Source organism: Ovis canadensis, chromosome 2 (genome assembly GCF_042477335.2).
Source record: "Ovis canadensis isolate MfBH-ARS-UI-01 breed Bighorn chromosome 2, ARS-UI_OviCan_v2, whole genome shotgun sequence".
Taxonomy (NCBI): Eukaryota; Metazoa; Chordata; class Mammalia; order Artiodactyla; family Bovidae; genus Ovis; species Ovis canadensis.
Window position 1 is genome coordinate 22,811,258 of NC_091246.1, and position 20,289 is coordinate 22,831,546.

Sequence of the window (20,289 nt, forward strand, 5' to 3'; positions counted from 1 at the left end):
TCACAATTATCTCTTACTCAACTATGACTCCCTAGGTCATCTTGCCATCCTCCCCAGTGCTGAACCAGCATCTTTCACGCAACAGATGCTTAATAAATGTCTTATTCCACTGAACCTATGTGTTTTATGACCACATACTCTCCGACATCTTTTATTCACAGAAAACTTCCTACAAAATTAATCTCTCAGAGTCATCGTGGCAAGAATGTCACTAAGCACCAGAGAGTGCAGCAATAAAGCAAGCGCTGCATTACCCTCTTTGTGGAAAGGGCTGATACGCCCCGTCCTCTTCATGTTCTTCAAGCCTCTGAGTTTTCAGAGTAACAGACAAGTATCAAGATACTGACAATTGCGGTCCATTTAAAACTGACCAGCCCGCTATGAAAAGAAATAGAAACTAACTTGAAAGGAGCCCCACTGACCAAAAAACGGGACATTTGAATAAGAGTGATGGGCACAGTAAGATCCATCAAATTATCCTCTTGATCTTCATATTTGAAAAGTTGCATAGTTAGGGTGGAGGAGAAAGACTGTGGCTTTTAAGTTTTAAAACACTGACTTAAATTCACACGTGGGGAGGGGTTACTGTAGTTTTTTATTTTTCAATGTTTATTTGGCTTGTCGGGTCTTAGTTGCGGTTCAGGGAACCCCCACTGCGTCACGCAGGATCTTTCGTTGCAGACTCTCTAGTTGTGGTATGTGGGCTTAGTTGCTCTGAGGCACATGGGATCTTAGTTCCCAGACTAGGGATTGAACCCGCATTCCCTGCATCACAAGACAGATTCTTAACACTGGACCCCCAGGGAAGTCCCAACTATAGCTGTAAATAACTGAAATCTGGGAGACCTGAGTGTGGAGGGGACCTGGCTAGATCAGAGAACCTTTAAATAGAAGCCAAGGAAATGTGGACTTAACATGAGGGCGATAGAACCTGGTCTGGTCTCCCACCATGTACCACTTCCTCCCAAAAGTTAAGGTCAGTGTGATCAGTGTCTCCAGATACAAGGTGCCTGCCCTCACATTCATTATGAACACATCCACGTTAAAATCAGTTCTGATGAGATGGATGAAACTGGAGCCGATTATACAGAGTGAAGTAAGCCAGAAAGAAAAACACCAATATAGTATACTAACACATATATATGGAATTTAGAAAGATGGCAATGACGACCTTGTATGCAAGACAGCAAAAAAGACACAGATGTGTATAACGGACTTTTGGACTCAGAGGGAGAGGGTGGGATGATTTGGGAGAATGGGAATTCTAACATGTATACTATCATGTAAGAATCGAATCGCCAGTCTATGTCTGACGGAGGATACAGCATGCTTGGGGCTGGTGCATGGGGATGACCCAGAGAGATGTTATGGGGAGGGTGGTGGGAGGGGGGTTCATGTTTGGGAACGCATGTAAGAATTAAAGATTTTAAAATTTAAAAAAAATAAATAAAATGTTATAGTTTTCATGTCACAAATAAAAATTGCATGTAAAAAAAAAAAGAAACATTCTACTCTATCAATTTCTCATTGAAAAAGTTGCTAGCTGTAAAGTTAATCTAGTTGAAAAGTTATTTATTCTTTCCAATTCCAAACTTAAATCGGTTGTAGAGGGATGAATCAGGGAGGGAGGAGGGAGGAGGGTTCAGGATGGGGAACATGTGTATACCTGTGGCAGATTCATGCTGATGTATGGCAAAACCAATACAATATTGTAAAATAATTAACCTCCAATTAAAATAAATAAATTTATATTAAAAAAAAATCTAGAGCTTTAGACAAGCCAGAGGTGGTTTGGCCTCAGGTCTTGGGCAAAGAGAAATGTTGTTTAGTTGCTAAGTCGTGTCCGACTCTTTGCAATCCCATGGACTGTAGCTTGCCAGGCTCCTCTGTCCATGGGAGGAGAATTTACCTTTGGAGACAAGTCCTGAACCGCTAAATTACCAGGCCTATGCTTCAGCCACGTGGCTCTAATATTCCTATGATGATCCATCCAATTCAGACCCCGTCTCTCCCAGAGGTCAAAAATTAATTTTCCCCTTCATCAATACTCTTATTTCCTATAAAGTAATGTTCCCAAACTGAAATTTATTAACACATGCTCCTTACAATATATCTCTTCCTATAGTATCTCTATCTACCAAGATGTCTATGTTCAATTTTATGTTCTATGGTTTATGTTTTATGTTCTATAGTTTTTATTATGAAATCAATAGGTATACCAAATGTTCTTAACCTACACACTACACTATATGAACCCCACCCCAACTCTTCTGCCCCCAGATGTCTACCTTCTCCCATGCCCCACTCTTTTTAAGAATCACTGCTATGAGGATTGGGAACCTGATTCCCAAATGAAAAAGGGATCGTTTGCTATTTTGTTCTATTAAAGGTAATAATATCTTATACACAATATACATTTTCTTTCTAAATGAACCTCTTTCTCCTATCCTTGATTATTTCTTCAAGATAAATTCCCAGGAGAGGAACAGTTGCCAAAAAAGATAAAAAAAACGCTCAAGACTTGTTCCATCACTGTCCTTCAGAAATGGTGTACCAACTGATATTCCCACTTGATTGACTTCTGCTGTTAACATATTTTAATAATCTGTGCCAACTGTGGAGGTGAAAAATATGTCCCTTCATTGTTTAGTGATATATGAATTGCAGCTCCCAAGCAAATAGGCCACACTCTTGCCTAACAAAGTCCCTGTGATACTTAGTGGAATTGAAACTACAGGGAATTAGTTCCAAGCGCTTTAATAATTCCTCCTCAAAAGGTGTGCAGTACCACTAACTGCCACCAGGTGGTGGTGGGCTGGTGGGGATCTAAATTCATCAAGGATCTCAACCTAACTGCAGCCAGTTCGGTCTCTAATAAGAGCAGTAATAACAATAGCAGATAACCATTATTGAGGCTATACTGTAGGCATGACACTATACTAACCGCTTAATATGCACTATATCTCTTAATCCTCCCCAAAATAGCCCCTGAGAGCATCATTTGTTACACTGCTGAAACAAAAAAAACTAGGAAAGTACAAGAAGAAATTATACAACTCTCTCAAAAGCAGATATTCAGAATTACCAACACCTGGGGACCATTAATAGCCTATTAACTAAACTGTTATTTAATCACTAGCTAAGTAAATTGAAAGTTACCAGTTTACTTTGCCTAACTTTGTAGAACAGCAGGCCTCCCTTGGCCATGTGGTTGCATCTTGACGGGCTATAAAAGGATTTTGGTATGAGACAGCGTACCCCAAAGGTCCCCTATGGATTCCCCAACAGTCTTCTGACGTGGGCTATACATCTCCACTAACCAATTATCATTCGTGTTTCCCAGATCAGAAAAATGAGGCTCAGTAACTTGCCTGTGGTCACACAATAGTAAGTAGCAGAACTAGGATTTAAACCCAGGTCTGACTCCATGCCCAGGCTGCTCTCTGCTCTACTTAGCCCACTTCTTTCAGACCTAGCGACAGCCTCTAGTGCCCCTGCTCAAATTACTTGTCAATCAGCAATCTAACTGTCAGCAGGGAAAGGTCCTAGGGCAGAGCAGCCTAGGAGCTATGCCTGCTTCTGCCCTTCTCCATTTGTTGGCTCCCCCCTCCCCTTTCCTTCAAACCCAGGGTCTCCAGTCCCCCACCCCCACCCAGGTGCCTTGCTCTCACTCTAACCAGGGCACTGAAATAATGCCCACTGTTGATCTGCTAAGAATGTGTGTCTGAAAAGTAACTGTAGCAATAATATGGAGCTTTCACACCTCAGGGAGACTGGACGCTGATGTTGTGCTGGAGCACCTGACTGACAGTCCTAAGTAAACAAACACTTCCCAGAGAAGGAGATGTCCAGGCACAGCTTATTAGTAGAAACGCCGAGACTAGAAAGCACCTTCCAGCTTCAAACTGCTCAGGAATGTCCATAACTGGTTATATATGACAACATAACAAGCCTCTGCTGCATCAACTTTTATTAAAAACTGCCCCCAGCTCTACTCAGTATGGATCATCTTTTCCGTCCGTTGTTCTGCTAGACAGAGTGCAGATGCATCGCTGTAGGACAACAAGCAGACCAGAGACCCTCACCTTGTGGGCCCTCGGCAAAATTTAATGAATCCATGTCTTTTGATGTGGACATAAAACTGCCTACATGCACAGAAGAGTATCATATGTGATAAAATAATCAGTACACCAAAAGCTGCACGAAAGTAAAAATGGTCAAATAAAATAGCAAAGTCCAAATACGATGGAAATTCCTCGTGGGCTAAGCAAAGACCCATAGACAGAACTAAATAAAATAGCAGGATTTCAATACTATAAAAGAACAAAGAGGAAATAATCAGCACAATTCCCAAAACAATAACACTGACTAAACCACCGGAAGACTGTAATAAGTACATTTAATATCCACCTTAAAAATCCATCTGTTAGGGGACTAAATGTTTGTATTCAACCCATCCCCCTAAAAAAACATATTTGTTGCAACCCTAAGCCTCACAGTAACTGTATTTGGAGATAAGCTTTTAAGGAAGTAATTAAGATTGAATGAGAAAACAGGCCGAGAAGCAACAGTTAGCACTGAGCATGGAACGACAAATGGACTGGTTCAAAATTGAGAAAGGAGTGCATCAAGGCTGTATATTGTCACCTTGTTTATTTAACTTATATGCAGAGTACATCATGAGAAATGCTGGGCTGGATGAATAACCACAAGCTGGAATCAACATTGCCAGGAGAAATATCAATAACCTCAGATACGCAGATGGTTCCATCTTTATGGCAGAAATGAAAGAGGAACTAAAGAGCCTCTTATGAAGGTGAAGGAGGAAAGTGAAAAAGCTGACTTAAAACTCAACATTCAGAAAATGAAGATCATGGCATCCAGTCCATCACTTCACGGCATACAGATGGAGAAACAATGGAAACAGTGGCAGACTTTATTTTGGGGGGCCCCCAAATCACTGCAGATGGTGACTGCAGCCATGAAATTAAAAGATGCTTGCTCCTTGAAAGAAATCTATGATAAACCTAAACAGTGTATTAAAAAGCAGAGACACTACTTTGCCAACAAAGGTCCATCTACTCAAAGCTATGGTTTTTCCAGTATTCATGTATGCATGTGAGAGCTAGACCATAAAGAAGGCTGAGCGCTGAAGAATTGATGTTTTTGAACTGTGGTGTTGGGGAAGACTCTTGAGAGTCCCTGACTGCAAGGAGATCAAGCCACTCAATCCTAAAGAAAAAAGTCCTGAATATTCATTGGAAGGACTGATGCTGAAGCTGAAGCTCCAATGTTTTGGCCACCTGATGGAAGAATAGACTCATTAGAAAAGACCTTGATGGTGGGAAAGATAAAAGGCAGGAGGAAAAGGGGAAGACAGAGGACGAGATGACTGGATGGCATCACTGACTCAATAGACATGAGTTTTAGCAAGCTCCAGGAGATGGTAAAGGACAGGGAAGCCTGGCATGCTGTAGTCCATGGGGTCGCAAAGAGTTGGACTGCATGACTGAATAACAACAAGATGGAATGAGGTCATAAGGGTGGAGTCCTGGCTCAAGAAGATTAGTGACCTAATAAGAAAAGACAAGAGAGCTCTTGTTCCCTGCCTCCCCAACCACCACCAACCGCTGGTTACAAAGAGGTCGTGTGAGCACACAGAGATGGCAGCCACCTACAAGCCAAGAGAAGAGGCCTCAGAATGAAACCTACTTTACTGGCACCTTGATCTTGGACTTCCTAAGCTTCCAGAACTGAAAGAAATAAACTTCTGTTGTTTAAGCCTCCCCCCCGCCCCCGCCCCCAACCAGTCTGTGGTATTTTATTATGGCAGGCCAAGGTGACTAATACACCATGCGATAATATTCTAAGTCCACTAAGGATGAAACGAAGTCCTAAAATTTGGGCAAAGACTAGAGAAAGTTGGCCAAATTTGATCTCTACTGCCCTTTGTAGGAACCATGACCAAAAATCATGACACTGGGACTTCAGACAGCTGTTAGGATATGAACTACTGCTCTTAAAGTGAAGACACTGGATGCAGAAAACCTGGGCTCAAATCTTAACTTTAGCACTCACTTAGCAGTGTGACTCTGGGCACGTCAATTAACCTCATGCTTCATCTGTAGTAAGATGAAGTCATACCCCCTACTCTGCCTTAGTCCCTCTATATGACTGTCCTGCAATGGGAGTCAAGAAGCACAGACTAGATCTTCAATAAATTTTAGTTCTTTCCACCCCTCTCACCCATACTGAACTGCTTCCAAAAGTCAAACAGTGGTCTAAATACAACATACACTCAAATACTTATTGGTTCTTCTATTCACTGGCAAAAAAAAAAAAAACCCCGTGAACAGATATGTAATGAATTCCTGCCAAAGGCTCAGTACTGTCCTAGAACACGTGGCAGATACAAAGACAGTCTGAACCACAGAGCCTGGAAAGAGCACTGGCATGCAGAAACTGACAACCGGAAGGACAGGCACACTGAGACCATCACACAGGACAAAGCACCCTGCTCATTCAGAAGGGGGAGGAGGTTAATTTGCACTCTTCATGAACAAGAGAGGACATCTGAGCTAGATCTTTTAAGAATGTATAGGATATGAACAGAGACCGCTGAAGGAGATCATGCAGATAAATAATTGATAAGGAAGGGCCTGGATTTTGAGTGGCGGCGAGTTAATGGAGAGGAGGCAGTGCGTGCCAGGGGCTGTTTCAAAGTGAGAAATGGCCAGGATGCGTGTGTGTGTACACTATGGTGGGGGATCAAGAGAAAGCAGAGGCAAAGAGAATGCACGAGGATTAAAGAAGGCACTGGATGGGGGAGGGGTATGTCTTAAGATTCAGGAGAAAACAAAACAAAACAAATTCAGGAGATCACGGTCCAGTGAAGACACAATGCAGCACAGCGTACTGTGGATGGACTGGTGACAAGACAGTGTGATACGCACAGAGAAAGAAATGTGCCCAGGGATGTGAGTCCAAGATTGGGGAGGACCTAGAATAAGGACCTTAACTCCCATCAGCACAGACTGGAATCAGAACTGCCATTAGAACAAAGCAGGGCAACTTTGGAGAGAAGGAAAGTATACAGAATTGTGAGCTGCAGGAAATGTGGCAGCCAATTCCCTGAAGGGGGTCCTGGCCACAGGTTATGGGTGGTGATCAGTTTGTTCTAAAGCGTAGAAAGGCTATTTCTTATCCTGGTCTATTGACTGTCTCCTCTCTCAGCATCCCCCTAAACCACCTTTTTTAGGGAACAACATTGATCCTAACATGTTAAACTCAGAAGGGACTTCAATCTTCTCACCTTACAGATGAGGAAACTGAGTCTCAGAGCAAGCTACAGGGGTTCCTAGAGACAGGGGAGGGGCTAAAAGTGAAGCTTCATTATTTGTTTTCAACCCCTCCCGCCATATCTCTTCTCTGGAACCCTCTCACCACCAAGATGCCCTTTGGCTAGGTACCCTCAAGCCTTCCCCATTACCCCTACTGAAAGCTTGAGGCCACTGCCCTCAACTCTGACAGTCACTCTGTGCCATTAGGCAAGTCCCCTTTCCTCCTGTTGATTCCTCATCTCTAAATTATAAAACTACCATGCATGTTCTCTAAAGCCCCATCCAGTGCTGTAGCCCACACTAACAACGCTGTTACAATGGTTTTTCTGCAACCTAATTTCCATGGTCCTTTGCCAAAGACACATAGATGGCATTTTCTGATTATTTATGAGGCTAGTGGGGCTACTAGCCAAAGAAAGAGAGCACTGCAACAGAATGCGAACTCAGCAGTTTAGGGGAGGTTAGCCCAGGTTTAACTCTGTAGGTTATTTCTAAGTGAAATGTCTAAAGCAAGTGATGGACCCCTCCCTCACTACTGTAGCCCAAGCTCCTTGAAAAGCACCTGGAATACAGCAGGGAAATAAATACAGGGGAAATATATGTTGAAACTAACCTGCTCGCCATTTGTACTTTCTTTAACTAATTATATCTAGATGTTCCACTATCTTAAATTTCTCCTTTGATCAACGATTTATCCTAACAAAAATCATTTCATGGCTTCATCTTATAAATCCTGCTGTACTGTACACCAAACTTTTTAAATGTATGTATTTATTTTTGGTTGCACGGGGTCTTGGTTGCTGCGTGAAGGCTTTCTCTAGCTGGAGTGAGCAGGTTGCAGTCCATATGCTTCTCATTGCAGTGGCTTCTCTTGTTGCAGACTCATGGGCTTCATTAGTTGCAGCACAGGGTCTCATTAGTCGTGGCTCTCAGGCCCTAGAGCACGCTAGGTTCCGTAGTTATGGCTCATTAGTTGCAGCTCACGGGCTCTAGAGCACAGACTCGGTAGTTGTGGGACACAGGCTTTAGTTGCTCGCAGCATATGGGATCTTCCTGGACCAGGGATCAAACCTGTGGTCCCTGCATTGGCAGGTGGATTCTTATCCACTGTACCACCAGGGAAGTCCCTGTATGTCAAAGTTTTAAGGGCCTAGCTAGAACTACGATGCCCTCCTGATTTCATCTGACACGGTGCATGCTCAGCATGCTCAGTCACTCAGTCATGTCTGACTCTCTGTGACCCCGTGGACTCCAAACTGCCAGACTCCGCTGCCCATGGGATTTCCTAGTCAAGAATACTGGAGTGGGTTGCCATTTCCTCCTCCATCTGTCACAGAGGTTAAGAATAATCAGACATTCCTGTTCCCGTGCACACCTTGCCATGTGCCTGCTCTCACGTGTTCAGACCTCTCTACTCAGGATGGCCACTCACCTGTGCCCTCTCCGCCTTCTTTCTTTCCTTTAGAAGGTTTTCCAGTCTATACCCAGCACTAAACTTGCTCCCTCTGGTGCTCTCCCTCCTCTTCTCCTTCACTACCCACTCCAGGTGGCCAAGTAACCGGGAAGTGTTTACTTTTATCATCTGTGTCTAAGTGTGACCGTGAGCAGAACCAGCCCTGTGTTTAAGGCGAGGGGCTCCCACCTCCTGTCCCTCACGCCCCTCATGGTTTCTTCTGCCAACCAGGGGAAGGTTCTTAAAGGTCCTGACCCCTCCGCTCCCCTCCCCCACAGCTCCATCCCAAACCATCTTCCCACACTATCTCAGTCTCCCTGAAATTCCCTTGGGATCATTATTCAAGTACCCTCCACAGAAAGTGCTTTTACAAAATGAAAGTCCCCTTACTTAGGTGTTCCCACTCCGGCCTGCTTCTCATCTGAGGACAATCTCCTCTTCAGCAACACTCACCTCTTCAGCAACACCAGCTTTCAAGTCGCAGGGCCCAGGGTCCCACCTTTTCCTTCAGCCTCAGAATTAGTCTGTACTAGTCTATCCATAGCCTCAGGGGGTCCCCTATCCAAGTATGAGCTCCTGTGGCTTGCAACTATATTTTATTTGTATCTTGAGCACATAGCTGATTCTTGGCATTTGACTGCAAGAAAGTAGGGATGTCAGGAAGAACCTCTCTCCAGCCCCATCCTCTCGCCTCAACACCGCATACATTTCCAGTTGTCTCCTGGCCACCTCCATCTAGCTGTTTATTATGGGTACCTCAGCAGTCTCCCAAAGCAAATGAATTATTCATTCCCAAACCTCCAATTTCTAATGATTTCAGCCACATTAACTCGGCTGAAAGCAGAAACCTCAGTGTGCTCTTCAATCCCATAGAACCACTCATCAAGACCTACTTCACATTTTATCTGTGTATCTCTTCTCTCCGCTCCCATCCTCATTGCCTGTGTCAACAGTGAGCTCTAGTCTCCCAAAATGACCTCCCAAACTTCTGGCCCCTCAAGGAATCTTCCTAAAACACAGTGATGATGCCACAGTCCAGCATGGAGACCTCTGGTGATAAAGTCCAAACTGCTCACAAGGCATATCCAAGGCTTTTCCAGATCTGGCCCCGATTACAGTGCCCCCCTACCACCACATCCCACAACACCCTTTCCCTGTACGTTTCAACCCACCCAGGCCAAACTCACCTTCATGCCTTTGAACTTCTTGTGTTCTCATGTCTCTGGACATGGGGCTTCCTCTGGCTGGAATCCTTTACCCCAAAGTCCACCAAGGGCTTATCTTCATCCCTCAACGTCCAACTCTCATGAAATTTTTGTGAAGGCTTCCTTAACTAACACCCAGGCTATTGTGTTGATTTTATTTATAATAGCTTCCTCCTAAAATGAGTTTGAGGCAGCTTAACAACTATGTACACACTGCAACTAGGTTGTATTTTTTTTAAGAGAGAGAATAATAATAATAATAATAATAATAAAAGAGAGAGAATATCAGGGCAAAGACAAGACATAGGTAAAAAAAAGAAATTAAGAGTTGGTGTTGCATTCAATACCTCTATGATAACACCTCATCTTGTTAAATCTTGTTAAAGAGGTAGTTAGCCTTGAGTCTTCTATCCAGAATGAATGAGTTACTCTCCTGTGAGCTCATTGCCAGCTGTAGATAATTGCACTTCCCTTATTTTCTTTAATTTGCTCATTGTGTCCATCTCCTTCACTAGGCTGGGAAATTCCTAAGGGAAATACATAGTTTCTGACTCATCTCTGGGTCCCCAGCATGAAGCACATGACTCAGCATAAGACTGGTGCTCCAGAGACAAGAGTTAAACAAATGTCACCGTGGACAGGGGAAAAGGTCCTAGTGCTTGTTGAGCTCCCTATCTGGCACTTGAAAAACCATTATTTAATCCTTGCAAAAAATTACATGGCTGAGAAATGGCAGACCTGGAACTCAAACCTCCCACTATCTGTCTCTCCAAAGCACCTGCTCTTTTCACTTGGCACAGGACTCCTACTTTCACCATCACTATGCATCCAAACACCCTGTCCTTCAAGACTGCTTTTCAAACAACCCTTCTCCAAGAAGCTTTTCCTGCTCACTCAGGAGAAAAGTCAGCCTGAGTCGAGCCCCGACCTTCCACAACACTCAAGGAAGATGCAGTCACAAGCTGGGAGAAGAGGGGAACCTTCTGGGTACTCGAGCACTAGGGGGCTGGGTAGGTATTCTGCACATGGTGTTCTGGGGGCCTCAGTGCTCCTTCTACCCCCTGCCCCCAGGGTACAGTGCCTGGGCCTTCCTGCCTTTCTCTTTTTTCTTCAGGGTCCGGAATCTTTCCAGTTCTCCTCATTCCAAACTGAACCCCCAAATAATATCCTCAGGCCCACTGCTTATCCAACCAAGGGAGCTGTATTCAAACACACTCCTTCATTACATCAATTAGGTCTTTGTATTTTAAGCATCTTACCAATCTTTAGGGTTGGTGAGCATCCCAATCTCCTCAAACATATTAAAAGAATGTAAAGAATCATGAGAAGGGACCATGGTGCTTTAGGAGGCCCTGTCATCCAGCTCTCAACCCAGCTGAATACTTCTGGGGTGGCCTAGGAGTAAGAAGAGACAATCCATTGATCTTGCCCCTGGATCCTTCCCCCACCCGCCCCCTTCCCTCCTTCCAGATAGGATGCCTGGTCTCTAAGGGCAGGATGAAATCTTGGTCCAGAAAACTGCTGGGGTTGTGGTCACAGGTCCCTCTCTCCACTCAGGGCTTCAGAATCCTCCATTTCCTCCTAGTCCACCCCTTGTCTCTCTGGCCCCAAACTCCCAGAGCAGTCCTCAGTCCTAACTCTGGAACTATGTTTTTGAATTAATACTTGACAATTTCCTTGGTAACACAACTGACTTATATGATGCTGAAATGCACACCCCTGGCCCTGATATTATCCTACCTCCCGGGTTTAAATGTATAATAAATATATCCCACAACTGCTCTCCTGACATTGCAGGGACATCTGTAACCTTAAATGTGACCATGCCTAAGAAACACCCAATTTCCTTAATCAGAATAGGGAGGCTAAATTCTTTTCTATTTTCTACTCCTAAATAAAGATTACTAGTGCAATTTACAGTAGCTACATCACAGCGCCAGCATGATGATTTAATTAGATAACTCATGCCAACTGTTTGGTACCCAGGCCTGATATGTAGAAAGTGCTCAATATGTATGATCATTTGCGTACCTCATCTCACAATAGCACCTGCGGGTAGGCATTACACCACGCACTCTCAGCCACCATCCCTCTCCCCCACCCACTCTCATTTACAGGAGCTGCAGCCAGGGCTCGGAGTAAAGGCGCTTTCCCAAGGTCAGGCGGGCACCTCTGTGATGCTCCGCGCTCGGCCCCAGAATGAGGGACCCCCTCCCCTTACACCTCTGTAAGGGACACAAGGGCTTTTAAAGAAGACAAGTATGCAAAAGCGCGAGCACAGTGCCTGGCATACTGTGAGGACACTGAGATGGGGAGACGCCGGCACTGAGGGTCATCAGGTTTCTCCCCCAGCCCCGCAAGCCGCTCCTCTGCCCTCGGAGTCCAGAGTCCCCAGACCCCGGGTACGTCGCTGAATCTCCCCGAGGTCCGCGCCCTGGGGCTTTGTACGCCGCAGGCCGGCCCCACTCACCGAGTCCCATCGCAGCGCGCGGAGGTGGCCGTCGGGCCTGCGGGGCAGGGGTCGTGGCGCCTGGGCCGGAAGCGCGCCCTACCGGCCCCGCAGCCCCCGCACGCCTGGCCCGCGCCCCCGCCCCGCTGCGACCCGCCCGCCCGGGGAGCCTCCTACCTGCAGCGGCGGTGCAGCGGCCGCGGCGATCGGGGGAGGGGCCGGCGAGATGCGAGCGCGGGCGGCCTCGACTCCTCTCGCAGGCTGGGCGGCCGGGAGGGCCGCGGGCTCCGGAGCGCCGGGCGGCGGCGGCGCGCCCCCGGCCGGCCAGGCCCCGCCGCGCGCGCAGCGGCCACAAAGCCCGGGAGCCGCCGCCCCCTCGCGGGCCGCCCGCCGCCTGCGGGTCCGCAGGCGCCGAGGAGGGCGGGAGCGCGGCCCCGCGCAGTCCCCACCTCCCCGAGACGCGGTCGCCGACCTCCCCCGAGGTTTGGGGCGGGGCGCAGGGGGTCTCCCGCCTATCCACCCCTCTCCCTCCGGCCCGACATCCTTGTGCTGATTTGAGTCCCGTCTTCCCACCTTGGGGGACGAGCTCCTGAAGGGCCTCAAAAACTGTTTCATTTCCATGAACAACAAAAGAATGCATTTGTCGCCAGGGACTTGGCGGCCATGGACAGGAGTCGGCTCAGTCCATGACCCCTGTCTGACAAAGACCCCCTTTTCTTTCGGAACACCCTGCTACTTAAGTAGCCAACCCTCCTTTACCGGGTTCATCACGGAGTTTTGCTTTATTTTTTAATTTGCGGGATGTGTCTCCCCCTAGGCTGTGCGCTCCCGGGGCAGAGATGGTTCCCTCTGCAGCCCAAACCTGGTTCAGACGCTGTGTGCTGAGTAAGTGGGAAATTTTGCTCGAAGAAATGCGACTGTAGGACAAGGCACCTTTTATCCTGCCCCCGCAAGGATGGGGGCTAGCTGTTTCTTTTGCTTTGTATCCGCTGGGAAAATTCCAAGCTCGGAAGGGTGGAGAGGATTGAACTTTCTCTTGTTGTTCTTATTAGAGTGAAATACACATAAAAATAACTTTAAAGGCAACAATCTGGTGGCATTTATGACAGTGCAGTGTAAAGCAACCACACCATCTCTATCTAGTTCTGAAATAGATTCATCGCCCCAAAAGGGAACCCTGTCCCCACACATTAAGCAGTCACTCCCTATTCCTTGGTTTCCTCAACTCAGAGTAACCACTAATTTATTTTTTCTCTCTGAATTTGGCTATTCTGGACATTCCATATCAATGGAATCATATAGCAGGTAGTCTTCTGTGCCTGGCTTCTTTCACTCTGCACGATGATTTCAAGGTTCACCCTCCTTGTAGCGTGTGTCCTACTTCATTTCTTTTTATGGCTAAATAATATTCCATTGTATGTATACCACAATGTGTTCATACGTGTATCTGTTGAGGGATGTTTGTGTTATTTCCACCCTCTGTGAATACTGCTGCTCTGAATGTGCCTATATAAATGTATTTGTCTATGTTTTCAGTTCTTTGAAGTAGGATTGCTAGGTCATATGGTAATTCTGTTTAACTCTATGAGGAACTGCCAAAAAAATTTCCCATAGTGGCTAAATGAATGATTTTACCTTCCCACCAGCAATATATGCAATGTATGAGGGTTCCAAATTTGCCATTACCTCTCCAACACTTGCTATTTTTTTTTAATTGCTTGGATATATGTGAGGCTATCCCCACCCCGCTAGCTCCCATGACCCACAGAGTCACCCTGCTCAGAAAGTGAGAGGCTGAGCCAGGTCTTTTGACTGCAAAGAAATACCCAAACACTTCTAGGGGTCAGAAGCACTAATAAAAATAAAGACCCTTTCTATACTGTAGAGGTATACTCCCTGTTCATTATTTTAATAATAATCTGTCAGGTGTCCAAGTAGATCTGAAATTGTCCAGAGAACTTAGAAACTAAGACCACCCCTAGGGAGATGCTATCTGGAAACAAACTGTGTGACATCTGCCTCACTGGAACTCAAGGCAGTAGAGTACAGTTCAGATACTGAAATCTCAGAACTTCTGAAGTATGTTGATAGCTAATGACAATAATGTACCAAGATTTTTTAAATTGAGACTTCCCTGGAAAAGTTTGTCATTGTTGAGTCACTAAGTCATGTCCGATTCTTTCAGACCCCATGGGTTGCAGCACCCATGGATAGGCTTCCCTGTCCCTCACCATCTCCCACAGTTTGCTCAAACTCACGTCTATCAAATCAGTGATGCCATCCAACCATCTCATCCTCTGTTGCCTCTTCTCTACATACCCTCAATCTTTCCCAGCAACAGGGTCTTTTCCAATGAGTTGGCTCTTTGCATCAGGTGGCCAAAGTATGGGAGCTTCAGCTTCAGCATCAGTCCTTCCAATCGATATTCTGGGTTGATTTCCTTTAGGATTGACTGTTTCGATCTCCTTGTTGTCCAAGGGACTCTCAAGAGTCTTCTCCAGTACCACAATTTGAAAGCATTAATTCTTCAGTGCTCAGCCTTCTTTATGGTCCAATTCTCACATCTGTACATGACTCCAGGAAAAACCACAGCTTTGACTAAATGGACCTTTGTCGGTCAAGTGATGTCTCTGGTTTTCTAATACGTTGTCTAGGTTTGTCATAGCTTTTCTTCCAAGCAGCAAGCATCTGTTAATTTCATGGCTGCAGTCATCATCTGCAGTGATTTTGGAGCCCAAGAAAATAAAGTCTGCCACTGTTTCCACTTTTTCCCCATCTATTGGCTATGAAGTGACGGGACTAGATGCCATGATCTTTGTTTTTTTGATGTTGAGTTTTAAGCCACTCTCCTCTTTCACCTTCATCAAGAGGCGCTTTAGTTCCTCTTTGCTTTCTGCCATTAAAGTGGTATCATCTGCGCATCTGAGACTGTTGATATTTCTCCCAGCAATCTGGATTTCAGCTTGTGATTCATCCAGCCAGGTATTTCACATGAGGTACTCTGCAGCAGAATAAATTAAGAAGAGGTGGCAAGGATACACAGAACTAGACCAAAAAGGTCTTAATAACCTGGATTAACCACGATGGTGTGGTCACTCAAGTAGAGCCAGCCACCCTGGAATGTGAAGTCAAGTGGGCCTTAAGAGGTATTACTACAAACAAAACTAGTGCAGGTGATGGAATTCCAGCTGAACTATTTCAAATCCTAAAAGATGATGCTGTTAAAGTGCTCCACTCAATATGCCAACAAATTTGGAAAACTCAGCAGTGGCCACAGGACTGGAAAAGATCAGTTTTCATTCAAATCCCAAAGAAAGACAAGGCTAAAGAATGTTCAGACCAAGAACTTCCAGATGTACAAGCTGGATTTAGAAAAGGCAGAGGAACTAGAGATCCAACATTAGTTGGATCACAGAAAAAGGTAGAGAATTCCAGAAAAAAATCTATTTCTGCTTCACTGACTACAGGAAAGCTTTCGACTGTGTGGTTCACAACAAACTGTGGAAAATTCTTCAAGAGATGAGAACATCAGCTCACTTTACCTGTCTGCCTCCTGAGCAACGTGTATACAGGTCAAGAAGCATACAGTTAGAACCGGACATGGGACAACAGACTGGTTCAAAACTGGGCGAGGAGTATGTCAAGTCTGTATATTGTCATCCTGCTTATTTAACTTATATGCAGAGTACATCAGGTGACATGCCTGGTTGTATGAATCACAAGCTGAAATCCAGATTGCTGGGAGAAATATCAACAACCTCAGATATGCAGATGACACCACCCTAATGGCAGAAAGCGAAGAGGAACTAAAGAGCCTCTTAATGAAGGTGAAAGAAGAGAGTGGCTTAAAACTCAACATTAAAAAAACAAAGATCATGGCATCCAGTCCCGTCACTTCATAGCCAATAGATGGAGAAAAACTGCTAACAGTGGCAGACTTTATTTTCTTGGGCTCCAAAATCACTGCAGATGATGACTGCAGCCATGAAATTAACAGATGCTTGCTGCTTGGAAGAAAAGCTATAACAAACCTAGACATCGTATTAGAAACCAGAGACATCACTTGACCGACAAAGGTCCATTTAGTCAAAGCTATGGTTTTTCCTGGAGTCATGTACAGAGGTAAGAATTGGACCATAAAGAAGGCTGAGCACTGAAGAATTAATGCTTTCAAATTGTGGTACTGGAGAAGACTCTTGAGAGTCCCTTGGACAACAAGGAGATCGAAACAGTCAATCCTAAAGGAAATCAACCCAGAATATCGATTGGAAGGACTGATGCTGAAGCTGAAGCTCCCATACTTTGGCCACCTGATGCAAAGAGCCAATTCACTGGAAGAGACCCTGATGCTGGGAAAGATTGAGGGTATGAAGAGAAGGGGGCAACAGAGGATGGATGGCATTGCTGACTCAATGGACATGAGTTTGAGCAAACTGTGGGAGATAGTGAAGGACAGGAAAGCCTGGTGTGCTGCCGTCTATGGGGTCATGAATAGTTGGACATGACTGAGCACCTGAACAACAGTAGATTGGAGGGGCCAGCAGCTTTAGAATGTTTAAAAATGTGGTTCTAGGAATCAAGAGAAATACTATTTGCACATATGGAAAAGGAGGAATGAAAAAGTTTACTGAAGCACTACTGTAAAAAAAGTGAAAACTTAACATCTATTGATACAAAAATGATTAAACTATGGAATAGCCACAGTGTAGAAAATCATATTTCACTGACTTCAGGACATCATGAATGATAAACACTATTATTTTATATATCACTAAAAAAGAAAAAAGTGCTCCTAATTAAACCATGACAAAAAAGTTTTCTTAACACTCATAATTTTTATATTTATTCAAAAAGCCACATGAAACTTAAGACATGAGGTTTTAATTCCATGTCATCCTCATGCATACATTAAAAGTATTCATCAAATAAATTGATTAAAACATATATAAATCTTCTTCTTGGAGTTGGAACCTTCTGAGTCATATGCAGACTCAGAATCATTAATATTCCAGGCTGCTAACATCCATTCTGCAAGTTTTGAAGCATATCCAGCAGGCAATGACAATTACATCACTACTACTGCCTAGATGATGGCAAGCGTAAGATGCATACCAATTTTAGAGATAACATATGAATGAAAGAGTATGCCTTAGAATAATGAAAAAAGGGTATTATGCAGCAGCTAAAGGAGCCAAGGAAATTTCATACAGGCCACCTCGGAAAGTAGTAATTCATTCATACTGCCAAGGAAAATTAGCAAGTTACCAAAAATATATAGTGTGAGTTTATTTTCGGAAAAGCAAAACCAACCTCTATATTTCTGCAGCAGGCAATGAAAACTTGTTTAGCCCAAAGATATTCACCCCTCACTTTTACTATGTCGTTCTATACTTTGTTGTTGTTCAATCACTAAGTCGTGTCCGACTCTTTGCACCCCTTGGACTGTAGCACATCAGGCTTCCCTGTCCTTCACTATCTCCCAGAGTTTGCTCAAACTCAAATCTATTGAGTCGGTGATGCTGTCCAAGCATCTCATCCTCTGTTGTCCCCTTCTTCTCCTGCCCTCAATCTTTCCCAGCATCAGGGTCTTTTCCAGTGAGCTGGCTCTTTGCATCAGGAGGCCAAAGTGTTGGAGCTTCAGCATCAGTCCTTCCAATGAATATTCAGGGTTGATTTCCTTTAGGATTGACTGGTTTGATCTCCTTGCTGTCCAAACGACTCTCAGAAGTCTATATTTTACATGCTTAAAAAGTAAATTATTAATATTTCCCGAGACTCCCTTGTCTTACTTTTTTTTCTTTTTTGGACACTCAGCATTCAGGGCTCTTAGTTTCCCCATGAGGGATGGAACTCCATGCTCCCTACAGTGGAAGCATGGAGTCTTAACCACATGACCACCAAAGGAAGTACCTCCAGAGTCCCTTGTTGATAGAGGGGTCATGTGGTACAGTCTGGCCAATGAGTTGTAGGCAGATGTTCCAGTCAGCTTCCTTTCCTGAATTAAAATATAAAACTTCACAAGATAGCTTTTGTCCTTTCTTGTCCAATATATGGACTCAGTTTTAGAGAAGCAGCGATCACCTTGTGACCATGAGGACAAAAGTGTGGATGGTGAAACCAAGACAGAAAGAGCCTGCTGGCTCTACACTACCTGCCCTTGGGTTTCCTTTTAAATGAGACTAAAACACTGCTTTCTTTTGCTGGTTATTCAGTTGGCAGAATAAAGTTCTAACTGCTACAAATGAGTGTAGAGATAGATTTTTAAGTATCAGAGCAAAAATGCACACTAAATTGATGAGTGGAGGTGGAAACAGAATTGGGAAGGGGACTTTCCCTTCATTTTCAGTTTTTGAATTTTTTACACCATAAAGGTATTCACATATTACCCATTGAGCTAAAAAAATTATTTCTGTTCCTTTATGTCAGAAATGAAAGAGACTCTGACAAAAGACTGTTAAAATGGGGCAGCATCTCAGGCTGAGGTAAATGACAAGAAAGGGTCTTAAAATGGGGCAGCATCTCAGGCTGAGGTAAATGACTAAACCAAAGAAGGTTTTTCCACTGAGCTATCAGTTTACTCTTCGTTCAAAAAAGTTAATCTGGCTTGATTTATTTGTTCTTAAAGAATGCAGACTGCTTCATAGTGAGTTCCTTTTCTAAAGGCTCACAAACTTCTTTTTTAGGCAGTACTGCTTGGCTTGTGGGATCTTAGTTCCCTCGTAAGGAATCAAACCTACAGCCTCAGCAGCGAAAGCGTGGCGTCCTAACCACTGCATAGCCAGGAAATTCTCCTCACAAACTACCTTTGATATGATCCATCCTGAGTTTGTATTGGTATACAGTAAAATTCAAGATTATTAGAGTCCATTTTTCACGATCTACTTTTTTCTCCCTTCTAAAATCAGAATATTTTCCAATCTCTAATTTCCTGTTACTTCTCAGGTTCTCTGATATTTTCCAAAGATTACCAGCATAACAACTGCATACAAAAGATTCTGGCACACACAAAAAAACACATGATGATGATACTTAATGATTCTAACATTGATGATAGTAATAGCACTTACCACTTACTGGCCGTTTCTGACAAACACTGTGCCAAGTATTTTACACGCACTGTCTGATGTCGTCTTCACAAAAGTCTTGTGAAGCCCACTACTACCAGGTCCACTTTACAGACAGAGGCAGACACTGAAGCTCGGGCAGGTAACTTACCCAAAGCCACATAGGCACGCGGTGTCAGAACACTGGGACCTTCAAAGCATCAGCTCTTGAACACCGAGCTTAGTTGGGAAAAAAGGCAAAATCAGTAAAAATGTAAACTCACCAACAGATTGTCTTTGTGTACCCTGCAAATACCCACTAATCTGGCCCATCTCCTCTCTCCCGGCGGAGTCAGAGCGGACCGCCATCCGGATCCTTTCCGTGTTTTCCTTATCACTTCAGTCTAAGCTCCTCAGGCTCCGCCCCTACCCGGACCTTTGCACCTTCTGCGCAAGCGCACTGTAGCCCGGAACGTGCCCACTGCTCCGCGCGTCCCCGAGAGATACGGACCCGAGCCGAAGGAGCGCGCCGAGCGGGGCCGCGCCCAGAGGTGGGCGGGGCCTCCATGTAACTGGCGGAGACACGCGAGCCCAGGACTTGCGGAACGAATGGCGGGGATTATAAGGATTGTACTCTCTCGGGAGTTGCCACAAGAAGTTTCTATTGCACAAGAATTTCATCCACCCATCTATTTATTCCAGAAATATGTGTTAGTGGCTACTGAGTGCGGCTATCTACTTAGCATGAAGAATGTGCCCACAGGGCTCCCCAGCTTGAACAGATACTTGAGAACTGCAG

General features: G+C 44.7%; 1 protein-coding gene across 9 annotated transcripts in view; it reads right to left on the minus strand.

The window, feature by feature from the left end:
* Window positions 1-19,938, minus strand: part of MSANTD3 (Myb/SANT DNA binding domain containing 3) — a 32,773-nt gene extending 12,835 nt beyond the window's left edge. For 2 of the 9 annotated variants that reach the window (XM_069575572.1, XM_069575569.1), the window contains exons 1-4: window positions 12,469-12,634; window positions 11,258-11,393; window positions 10,346-10,525; window positions 9,981-10,172 (exon numbers count right to left, since the gene is read on the minus strand). The gene's annotated coding sequence lies outside the window, so the exon portion shown is untranslated. Of the gene's footprint in view, window positions 1-9,980; window positions 10,173-10,345; window positions 10,526-11,257; window positions 11,394-12,468; window positions 13,391-19,774 lie in introns of those variants that run through there. The other 7 variants (XM_069575568.1, XM_069575567.1, XM_069575570.1 and 4 more) reach the window with 7 other exon arrangements.
* Between the last annotated feature and the right edge of the window lie 351 nt (window positions 19,939-20,289).